Here is a 12,264-nt window from a genome sequence, read left to right as displayed (position 1 = left end):
TGCTATTTTAACTATAGTCAAATAATCCTGTGGATTTTTTTTTCTACCAATTTCCATATTTTTCACATATTCAAGGAGGTATGGCCACTTTGCCCACTGTATTTACTTTAAGATGTCAACCACTTTAGTTTTAAAGTAAATATATAGCTACTATGTCTAAAAAGATCTTACATGTAAAATATCTGATAACCAAAGCATAGCCAGTGACCTAATCAAAACATACTAGAGAGGTTAAAATCTGGGTGGATAAAGACATAATAAGCCATGCTGTCTCAGTATAATTAACCATATTTCTCAGGTTGCTATTTTGCCCAGTATATATAGATGAAAAGGGAAGTGAAAAGTAAAGAATTCTTGTACACTGAATCCGTGGGTTGTACCCAATCATTTTATATGTGTAATGACTGAGGAATAAAGCTCATGGAACTTTCTGAGGTAGATATTATTTCCATTTTACAGCTCAGACACAGAGAGACTACTTATCCAAAATGACTCTAATTACTAAAAGAGCTAAAATGCAAACCAAGGACTACCTAAATCCAAAATCTGTGTGCTTTCTAATATACTATGCTTCCAAATTTGTTTGAATATGAATAACAAATTAGGACGTGGCCTAGATTTAGTTTTTACAAAAGCTAAAATAAACATTTAAGAACAGACATAAATATTGGGTTGGCCAAAAAGTTCATTCGGGGTTTTCAGTATGATGGAATAGAAAAACCTGAACGAACTTTTTGGCCAAACCAATATATTAGCTTTGTCTTGTTAAAGCTTAACAATAACTCAATATTTCAATAGTAGGTTAAATACTGATTTTTAAAAAGTATATGAATGATACATATTTATTACAAGAAATTAAGTATGAAACAATGCAAAGTATAAAGTATTAAACAATCTTAATGGCTATAAACCAGCCTTGAAAGAGAGTAAATTTAGTTTCTTAATTATCTTCTAGGTCAAGATACTTTAATTAGCATAATGTGTTAGCTATCAAGTGAGAAGTCAATAAAACCAAACCTATCCCCTCCAAAACCTAGCTGAGGATCTATAATTTATTCAGAGGTACTACAACCAAATTCCATCAAACTGGAAACAGAGATCAGATGTTAGGCTGTCTGGAGAAAACAGTAACTGGATCCCCAATATCTACTCTCTTCCGTTTGATTTGGGACAGCCAAGCGCCCAGCAAAAAACAATTCTCAGCATCCCTTTATGTATGGATGGCCAATATAAACAGTCATTGGGTAAGACTTTCAAGAAAATTCTTTAAAAGGATCTGACTCAGCTGGAAGGCGCACCATTTTTTTTTTTTTTTTTGCCATTTCCCCTATTTCTTCCATATTCTGACTAGAAGGACAACATTTTTAATAGAATGCTAGTAGCCATTTTGTAACCATGAGGGCATCTTGAGGATGAAAGCCATGTAGTAAGGGGGTAGAGAAGAAAAAAAAAGATGTCTGGGTTCACTGCCATGTCTTAAAACAGCCATAGCAGCTCTGGAGTAGTATGCTTGGACTTTATATTCGAGAAAAAGAAATCCCTATCTTCTTAGGTCACTGTTACGCCAGGTCTCTTGTACTAGCAACCCAATGCAATTTTTAATTGGAAGAAGCAAAACAAATAATTCATTGCAGTGGTCTTGGATAGGGCAAGCCCAAAGAATATTTCCCAAATCAGTGCTCCTATTATGAAATATGGTAGGAGATGTACTATGAATTCTGAAGTTAAATTGTCAAACAAATGAAAATGATAAACAGTTGGCCATCTGTAACCACAGGTTCCATAACCACAGATTCAACCAACCTTGGATGAAAAATATTTGGAAAAAAAAGAATTCCAGAAAGTTCCAAAAAGCAAAACTTGAATTTGCTGCATGCTGGCAACTATTTACGTAGTACTTACATTTTATTTACAATGACTTACACAGTATTTACATTGTATTAGATATTATAAGTAATTTGAAGATGATTTAAAGTATATGGGAGGGGAGGATTTGTGTAGGTAATATGCAAATACTATGCCATTTTATATAAGGGACTTGAGTATCCACAGCTTTTATATCCAGGGGGGTCCTGGAATCAATCCCATGGAGAATACTGACGACTGTATACATTAACATCTTAGAGATTCATAAGGTATATTAGCATATTAAAGGTTCTAAAAGGGTGCACAAAATCAGTTAGGATGGGCTTCCCTGGTGGTGCCATGGTTAAGAATCTGCCTGCCAATGCAGGGGACACGGGTTCGAGTCCTGGTCCAGGAAGATTTCACAAACCACAGAGCAACTAAGCCCGTGGGCCACAACTACTGAGCCTGCATGCTGCAACTACTGAAGCCGGCATGCCTAGAGCCTGTGCTCCACAACAAGAGAAGCCACCGCAATGAGAAGCCTGGCACAGCAATGAAGAGTAGCCGTCACTCGCCACAACTAGAGAAAGCCTGTGCACAGCAACAAAGACCCAACACGGCCAAAATAAATAAATAAAAAGAAAAAAATCAGGATAAATGTCTACAAAGACTTACTAAAAAATTATAGGTTACGTTACACAACACAACTCCTAGGGACATAGAAACATAAGATTCACAGATATAAAGTAGTATCTCTATGTGACTGTGAACAATGTACATCTATACATACTAGAATTTATGTATCTGAGAGTGTTAACTTTCAAAATAGACACTTTTGGAGGATAGGTACCTTTGTCCCCAAACACGGTATTATTAGAGACATTTCTGGGACTCTTCTTTTTAATCATGTTTACAGTCCTATTTTAAAAATCACTCTTTTTACTTTATAATCATTTTTCATTGTAATTGAAATTAAGTCCTTAATCATTCATCTTTCTAGAACATGAATATATTAATTGAATCAAACCCATTCTCAAAGAAGAGATATGCCACTAAAAAGGATCTTCAAAAATAACATGCCATATGTTCTAAAAAGTAACTGCAAAACAGGAGAGGTAGGGTTCTAAAAATGAGCAGTTTTGGGAATTCCCTGGTGGTCCAGTGGTTAGGACTTGGTGCTTTCACTGCTGGGGCCCCAGGTTCAATCCCTGGTGGGGAACTAAAATCCTGTAAGCTGTGCAGCATGGCCAAAAAAAAAAAGGTAGTTTGAAGAGGATGACATTTATTTTCACAACTTCCAGGAAGTGTGTGAAAACTAGGTACAGGTTATATATATCAACAAGTCCAAGTAACCAGTGGAAGAAACAGAAACATGTTAACCCAGGGAACAAAGTAGGGCCATAAACGTTGAAACAAAAAAACATATTTAAGTTTATACATTACCTTTACCCAGGTTATTTAAAAAAAAAAACTGTTATAAACAAAATATAAGTATACCAAAAATAATAGCTAATATTTATTAAACACTTAGTGTGCATTAGGCACTGCTCTAATTGCTTTACGTTTCAATGAATTAATTATTCAGTCCTTACAACAAACCCATAAAAGAGGCCTGGTTATTAGCCTTATTTTGTAGATGAAAAAACTGAAGCACAGCGAAAATTTGCACAAAGTCAAAGAGCTTGTATATCAGAGTCAGAAACTAAAACCCAGGCAGCTTGGCTTCAGAGTCTATGGTCTAAATCCCATGCTATACTGTTGTCCCTAAATCAAAGAGTAATGGTCAACACCACGCACAACTGCATCTAAAAACAATTCATACATATTCAGATCAGTACCCATGTGCTTGTAAAGCTTTTACATACTTAATTTTTATCTTCACAGCTGTTCTGTGTCAATATATTCTTTCAATAGATGGGTTTACTTGGCATGTACTCAGATGATTCAATATATGTGGCCACAGACTATTCCATTTATCTGCTGTCTTGGAAGTGTGCCCTCTCTGTGTATCACCAGTGCCTAGTAGAGTGCCTGGCAGAGAATAGGAATTCAATGTAGATTTACTGAATATAGAACAATTAAAAAGGGAGCTGGCCATCAGGATATGGCTAGGTCAGTCCAGATTCATCATTACTGCTACTAGAAAAACACTCAACTGGCTTGGTTCACCAACAGTGTTTCTTTAATATCCCTTTAGGTGGAAGAACAATATCATCTACTTTAAAATTAAATCTCAGTATTTCAATCTTTTTTTTTAAATTAGTTTATTTATTGGCTGTGTTGGGTCTTCGATGCTGCACACGGGCTTTCTCTAGTTGCAGAGAGAGGGGGCTACTCTTCATTGTGGTGCACGGGCTCCTCATTGTGGTGGCTTCTCTTGTTTGTGGAGCACTGGCTCTAGGCATATGGGCTTCAGTAGTTGTGGCACATGGACTCAATAGTTGTGGCTCACGGGCTCTAGAGCACAGGCTCAGTAGCTGCAGCACATGGGCTTAGTTGCTCCACAGCATATGGGATCTTCCCGGCCCAGGAATCCTTCCCTGCATTGACAGGTGGATTCTTAACCACGGTACCACCAGGGAAGTCTCCATTAAATTTTAATAATGGAAAATAATATAGACTAGATTTTTTCTTTGTAAGTGTAAGAATTAGATAACTATGAACACCGAAGGATATATTGACTTGAATTACAAATGAAACAGCAATACTGCCAGGTACCGTGTAATAACACATATCCTATTTGTTATTTATTTCTATATACCTCAAAACAGTGCCAGAATTTCAAAGTTCCGATTAAACTCAACTGAATGGTATATATTCACAATAGTTTTAGCTAATTTTGATTTGATAACTGAATATTCCTAAATAAATTATATTTATTACATATTTTTATGTTATTTTATTTTTCTTACCTAAGATTTTTTTTTACTGAAGTATATTCAATCAGTTTTTTTTAAATGAAACACCTATTTCAGCTTTCATGAAGTACAGCTATAAGGATACATTTTAGCTTTTGTAAATTTTCACACAGCAGGTAGAAAATTGGTATATGTTACCTTTGAATCATCCCCTGAAGCTCATTCCTTCATTAGTAGAAACTAGCATCAGAGTAAAATCAAAATAGGCTGTGTGAAGAATAAATTTAATCAACATTACATCCAAATAATCCTATGAAATTGCATCTCAGGAAAGTCAAGAGTATGAAAGACAGAGAATGAATTCATCATTCAAAACCTTATAATAAGGTAAACTCCTGTGTCAAAAAACTGATTATTTCTTTTTACCGCAACATTACATTTTCTATAAGAGACATATGACTACACTAAGATCTAAAATAAATAATCCCTTAATAGTTTAAATGTTAATTTTAAAAATTAGAGTTTTCTAGAAAAAGTGCTCAAGTAATACTTAAGCAGTGCTAATTGTAAGTTTCTTAAAAGCGTTCCCTTCTTTTAAAAAAATCCCCAGGCTTTATCTTTCATCCAAAGGAAAAAAAAACAAAAAACTAAAAACCCACACCAATTTTGAATATTTTTAACACAATCTCAGACTATATGACCATTCTAACCTTAATTTAAGTTATTCAACAAGAATGTTTCATTTCTGTTCCACAACTACATGAGAAATAAGAGGAATAGCATTAAAATATGAAAATGATATAGAATAAAAAAAATTCCATCAGACATCCTTTAACAAGATAACTCCCAACATCCTGGATGCAAATTTGTCTGAACTGAGTAGTTAAAAAGCATGTGTTTATGTTAAAAGAAATATACCAACTAGCAATAAGGAAAAAAAAAAGAATACTTTTTTTAAGAACTTTTATTGACATACAATTGACATATAATGAACTGCATATATTTAAAGTGTACAACTTGATATTTTGTTTATTAGTAATGCATATATGGCAATCCCAATCTCCAAATTCATCCCCCGCACCCCGCTTTCCACAGTTGGTGTCCATATGTGTGTTCTCTACATCTGTCTCTATTTCTGCCTTGCAAATCAGTTGATTTGTACCATTTTTCTACATTCCGCATATGTGTTAATATATGATATTTGTTTTTCTCTTAAGAAGAAATACTTTTAGTTAAAAATGTTTCCATTTCTACCCACTTTAGTGTATTTCTACTCACAACACAAGAAACCAATGAAGAAAATTTTGATTTTTTTTTTTTAGGCATTAAGGTGGGGAGGTGCAGCTGAGATGAACTACATGCATGTACATTTTCTTCTAAACTGTGCATCTGCAGTTAACAAGTGACAAACACCATTAGAATTCATGACATAGTGTTAGTTTTCAACCTTCTCAGCTTAGGAACCTCATTTTTGTTGAAGGGGGAAGAAATAAAGTCTCTTGTGCACCTCTACGTTCATGTTAAAACGAATAAGATGGTTTTCTATGACAACTAAGAGTCTCCATTTGTAAAAGGAAAAAAAAAAGAAAAGCTTCCCCAGATAGAAAAACCTTAAATCAAATTCTAACACTTAAGTTGAAATGACGACTTTCTCTATTTCCTGAAATTGCTGTAGTACACGAGAGCAATTTCGCCGTTGGTTAGATTCAGAGCATACTGATATAAATGATAAAGGACTCTCAAGTTCCTCCTCTCAGTTAACTTTAAGAAGGAAAACCTCACAACTAGGTACAGGAAATTGAGGAAAGAGGTTACATAAGCATTACAAATGTGGTATTTCTCCTCATTTAAAAAAAAACGATCAAAAATAATATATTTTAAATTATAAACCTAAAGGAAAAGACTATATATATATTTATCTCATTTCAGATGATGAGAAATCGGAATACAAATTTCAAAATCTTTAGGTAATACAGAACTTTCTGTGATGATAGAAATATTCCACATCTGAGTTGTTCAATACAGTGGCTATTGAGCACTTAAAATTTGGCTAGTGGCGGGAGGGAAGGACTGGGAATTTGGGATTAGCAGATGCGAACTATTATATATAGGATGGAAAAACAAGGTCATATGGTTTAGCAGAGGCAACTATATTCAATATCCTGTGATAAATCATAATGAAAAGAATATGAAAAAGAATATACGTCCATGTGAGTCACCATGCTGTACAGCAGAAATTAACACAACATTGTAAATCAACTATACTTGAATAAAAAAAATTTTTTTAGGGACTTCCCTGGTGGCACAGCGGTTAAGAATCCACTTGCCAATGCAGGGGACACGGGTTTGAGCTCTGGTCCGGGAGGATCCCACATGCCATGGAGCAACTAAGTCCAGCAGTCACAACTACTGATCCCACATGCCACAACTACTGAAGCTTGAGTACCTAGAAGCCCATGCTCCACAAGAGAAGCCACAGCGATGAGAAGCCCATGCACTGTAACAAAGAGCATCCCCTGCTACCTGCAACTAGAGAAAGCCCACATGCAGCAAAAAAGACCCAATGCAGCCAATAATAAAATAAATTTAGTTAAAAAATTTTTTTCTTTTAATTTGGCTAGCGGGAATAAGGAACTGAATTTTAAATGATAGCTAATGAAATTAATTTAAATTTAACATGTGCAGCTCTCTGGAACTGGAGGGAAATATTTATACCTTAAATTCTGATTCAAATAGTAAAAATTCTGTAGATGGGTATATACATAGATGCTTCTAAGATTTTTTTTTTTTAATTCTTGTGATTTACGTAGAGGAAAGTAACAAAATACAACATAAAAATTTTGCTGCATTTGTGGGAATCAAATTTTCTATACTCTCCTCCTAGAGAGGACTAGAATATTGGTTTGATAGTTGGCTCCATGTTGTAATTTCTTAGGGAGCTTCCAAAAATATGGATGTCTGGGTTTTACCCTCAAAGATTCTGCTTTAATAGGTCTGAATTGAGTCCTGGGCATAAAGATTTTTAAAACCTACCCAGGTGATTCCAATATGCAGACATAGTATCACTAAACTAGAAAGAAAATAAGAAACTATTAAGTAGATGCAGTATGCAACCAAAGATATTGCTGGTAGGCAAAGAGGGCCTTTCAACAACCCAGATTCAAGTCAAAACACCTGAGGGCTATGGTGAGTTACATGTTCTAAACATTCAGGAATGATTTGGGTGTACAATCATAAGTTTTTGCTATTATTGAATGTTACTCAATTACAAAAAGATTAGAAAGGAAAGAAATAAACTACTGAGTGTCGATTTGCACTTGCCACTTTTGCATATATTATTTAATTTCATCCTCAACATACCTTGGGAAGTAGATATCATTAAATTATTTACAGATATGAAAAGTAAGTTTAAAGATGTTCTTTAGGATTTGGACACATGTTTCTCAAACAGTCAACATTCTTTATACTACAACAGAATTCTCTGAGGAAGTTTGTTTCAATACGTTTTCACACTGGAATCAAAACAAGAAAAAGAAAAAGCAGGATTCAGTGGTGGAATACAGGATAAGGCAAAAACACTTAAACAGGTGCTTAAAACAGTTCCTGTATTTCCTAATAAACACCTGATAGCAAACCCCAGGAAAAACATGTTCATCTGTGGTTCAAATCTACACCAGCCCCTACACTAGACCATTTAGAAGTTGCTGCCTTTCTATCCTAAGAAGTTAAATAATTGGTCTCCTACTGCCTCACAAGCTATTGGCTATAGTCATACATTCTTCATACAGGATAGAACAGGATGCTTATTCACAGTGCCTGACACCAAACAGGAAAAAGATAGGGGTCTTAAAGATGTTTTCATTTTGCCCCCTAGACTCACAGGATTACTGGAATTACTCCTCATGGAACAGTTTACAGACCACAGTTTTGATGTGACATGTGTACAGTGACTACACAACTTTAACTTAGATCACTGAATGTTCTATATTAATATACTCATTAAAAGCTTTTAAAATCCAGTTCCTGGGTTGTTCAATGCATCTTAATTTTCAAATTAAGAAAAGCTGTCTGGGGCTTCCCTGGTAGCACAGGGGTTAAGAATCTGCCTGCCAATGCAGGGGAAACGGGTTCGAGCCCTGGTCTGGGAAGATCCCACATGCCTCGGAGCAACTAAGCCCTGCACCACAACTACTGAGCCTATGTGCCAGAACTACTGAAGCCCTTGCATCTAGAGCCTGTGCTCTGCAACAAGGGAAGCCACCACAATGAGAAGCCCACACACTTCAACCAAGACAGCCCCCACTCTGCAACTACAGAAAGCCCACACGCAGCAACAAAGACCCACCACAGCCAATAAAAATAAATTGATTTAAAAAAAAAAGTTGTTAGTGGAAAAAACTGGAAATCCAGAGCAACAGACCCTCACCCTTCCCATCAGCACTAATCCTTCTATCCTGAGACTCAATATCCTTTCTCCTTTTTCAGGCCCCAGCATTGTAAAGGGACATTAATTCAAATGAGTCACACCTGGTTACATCAGAGCCTGACAGGAGAAAACTTTCAACTCTCTATTCTAATTAATGGCACAGACTTCTCCCAAAGCATATTCGAAAACACGAAAACACTGACAGGAGTAACTCCTAAATGCACAGGCTTGCAGTGTGGCAGTGTTTCCTTTCGATTTCAATTGATATTAATGACAATTTAATTATACCACCAAAAATGTTTTGCAGTTTATGTAAAAATTACAAACTCTTGTCAAAAAAAAAAAAAAAGGAAGCAGCAGCATCTTATCCTCAGTAGTCTCTTTCTCTAGTTCATTTGGGCTGGGCAATAAGATGAGCTGGAAAAACACATAGTGATATGGGAGAAGCTACAATGCCCCTCATCCAATCCTTGACCTATTAAAGGCAGAATAAAGCAAAGATTTGACCTGGTTTTCTTAATTAAAAAATACATAAATTCCATTCATTTCAAGATTGATACCTACCATCCACCAAAAACAACTGATTTAGCCAATTCTCACATTCACTTGCTGCATTTGAGGCATGCCTCCAGAAAAACATAATGTAAGTTTTACAACTTTTGACCCCAACATATTATCAAAATCCATTCTTGCAATTGACACTGATTTTAATGGTTTGTGTATGTGTGTTACTTGTGACATGAAAAGCTATTTATAAATATTTTCAGATGCTGGTAATCACCCTCCAAAAAATAGTAGGTTTTACACGCGAGGAAAAGTTTTGGTGGGACAAATGTGAATTCAAAGACAAACCTACATAATAGTTTCGGTTTTTTTTTAAAGTTCTTGTATCAACTATACTCCAATAAAAATTAAATAAAAATTTTAAAAAGTTCTTGCAAAGTGAAACACATTACAAATTAGTTCCTTTTCTTAATAACTAATGCTAGATATTTTTGCTATTTTTAATTCCAGCTTCCATCCTACCATCTCCCCCACACATACTCCCACAAGGCCTCTAGAACATCAAAGTTAGAACACAAAGTTATTATGAAAAAAGTATAATAAAATTAAGACTAGACCATAAAGCAGTCAATTCGCCTCTGTACGAATTTACTGCATCAGTACCCGCATGAACTTAATAAATAATGCTAATGATATTAACACAAGAAATAATCTGTATCATAGCGCCAACACAAGTAACCAATGAGCACGAAGCAAGTTTTCACGCTGACCCTGCCAACCCAAGCATCAAGAATTTGGGAAAATACCAAAGCTTGTTTCCTAATACATCGACTTCTGTTTTTTCCCCATCCTTTAGTAAACTCTGTAGATCTAAATTTTAAAATCTTTCTAATTAGCTACCCGCGCCCTTCAACCCACAGATCAAGTGTCCTACATTTTGTTTAGGTCTCCGCCTTGAAAACAAACCCGATTGCCCCATTTTCTGAGAGGTAAACTCAGCTCCAGGCAGCTCCCTACGAAGTCACCGCGTTTGCTGTTTCAAAGATGCAATTAAACGAAAATGACACAAAGCTGTCGAAGAGATTAGTTGCAAGTGTGTGGAGGTGTCGATCATATATGTGTAAGGCCAATGAAAACTGTATTGCCGTAAATCTATTTTAGTGGTAATATTTCTCCCCATCCCCCATTCTCCAATATACTCACAACGGAGGGAAATTAAACTTCGTAAAAACTTTCTGGCCTTTACCAAACTTTAGCTTTCCAGCTTTCGCTACTACAGTACCTTTTAATGAGCAAAGGCGAGGGGGATAGCGGTGGTTAACTCCAGCAGGCAGAGAAAAGCAATAAAAGAGCTTGCATCAGGCATGCCTCTCCCTCTGCCCCCTCTTCCCCACCACCCCACCCCCTCTTCTCCGAGTCCTTACATCTACACATTCTTCTGGGCGGTCTCTAACCACACCATGTCCACAATCATTTACAGAAATTAGAAACAGACTCCGGGAGCCCTTCCCTTAGCAGGCACAGAGCAGAGCTGTAGTAGCGTGATCGGGCAATGTCACTCTCTACTACCCCACAATCGCTTACTCACCCCCTCTGGGGTTTAATTCCCAAGAATTCGACTTTCCTCCGCGCAGAAGGTGGATCTACCTAATTCACAATAAAACACCATCTCATCCCTCCCCACCCCAGCCACCCCGCCCCCCACCTAACACACCAAAACACTCCAACCAAAGAAAAGTTCCTTCCACCAGGGCAACAGAGAAGTTGATCTAAGGGGCTGGAGCAAAAGCAGACCGAGGAGGAAGGGAGCCAACGCGGTGAACTTTGTTTTGCACTTTCCGCACATCCAGTCCAGATCCCACGGCAGCTCTCGCCCTTACCCGCTTGTCCGGAGATGCGGTCCAGCTACTGGAGCGCGGGGCGCGGGCTGCCGGGACGCGGCGTCGGGGCGGGCCGCCGGCAGCCGCCGCGGGCGCCGAGAGCCACCACCTCCTCTTCCCCGAGCGGCTGCGGGCGTGGGCTGAGGGAGCTGGAGAAGGAGCCTGGGGAGGGGGAGAAGAGGAGCAGCATCTCCTCCTCCTCCACGCCTCCGAAACGCCCCTCCAGCTGCGACCCCGGCCGACCTCCTGACCCTCGAGCGCTTGCGCACCCTCTCCGCCCTCAGCTGCCCTGCTCGCCTCCAAGGGCTTCACCGAACGCGCCGGTGCGGGACGACTCAACTCCTGCCGCCGGCTCCGAGCGCTGCCGAGGCGCTAGAGGCGGACCGGGTAGCCTGGGAGCGCTGCTCGCCAGCACGACGGTCTCTAGGGGCTGTGATCATGGTGTGTCACCCTCGCCGCGTCGCGGCCGCCGGAGCTACTCGCTCCACTCGGGCTCCACCTCAGGCGTCCGCGCCGGCTCCGCCCCAGTTCCTGTCAATCAACCCTCCCCGCGCCCCGGGAGCACAGCGGATCTCCCACCCCGCCGTCCCCTCGGCCTCATTGGCCCGAGGGCCCTCCAGCCCCGCCCCCTCCCTAGGGACGAGGTCGCCGGGGAGACGGCCGCCTAGGTTACTATGACAACCGGTGCCTTGGGCCTGGCTTTTCGCGTTCTTCTGGCTTGCCAGACGTTCAGGTTGATGGCCTGGCA

General features: G+C 38.6%; 1 protein-coding gene across 7 annotated transcripts in view; it reads right to left on the bottom strand.

The window, feature by feature from the left end:
- Nucleotides 1–11,650, bottom strand: part of PTPN13 (protein tyrosine phosphatase non-receptor type 13) — a 204,806-nt gene extending 193,156 nt beyond the window's left edge. For 6 of the 7 annotated variants that reach the window (XR_009052687.1, XM_057727746.1, XM_057727748.1 and 3 more), the window contains exon 1: nt 11,517–11,650. The gene's annotated coding sequence lies outside the window, so the exon portion shown is untranslated. The remainder of the gene's footprint in view (nt 1–11,516) is intronic. The other variant, XM_057727747.1, reaches the window with a different exon arrangement.
- Between the last annotated feature and the right edge of the window lie 614 nt (nt 11,651–12,264).

Source organism: Hippopotamus amphibius, chromosome 3 (genome assembly GCF_030028045.1).
Source record: "Hippopotamus amphibius kiboko isolate mHipAmp2 chromosome 3, mHipAmp2.hap2, whole genome shotgun sequence".
Lineage (NCBI taxonomy): Eukaryota > Metazoa > Chordata > Mammalia > Artiodactyla > Hippopotamidae > Hippopotamus > Hippopotamus amphibius.
Note: the sequence above shows the minus strand (reverse complement) of the source record. Positions and strands in the feature narration are given on the sequence as shown.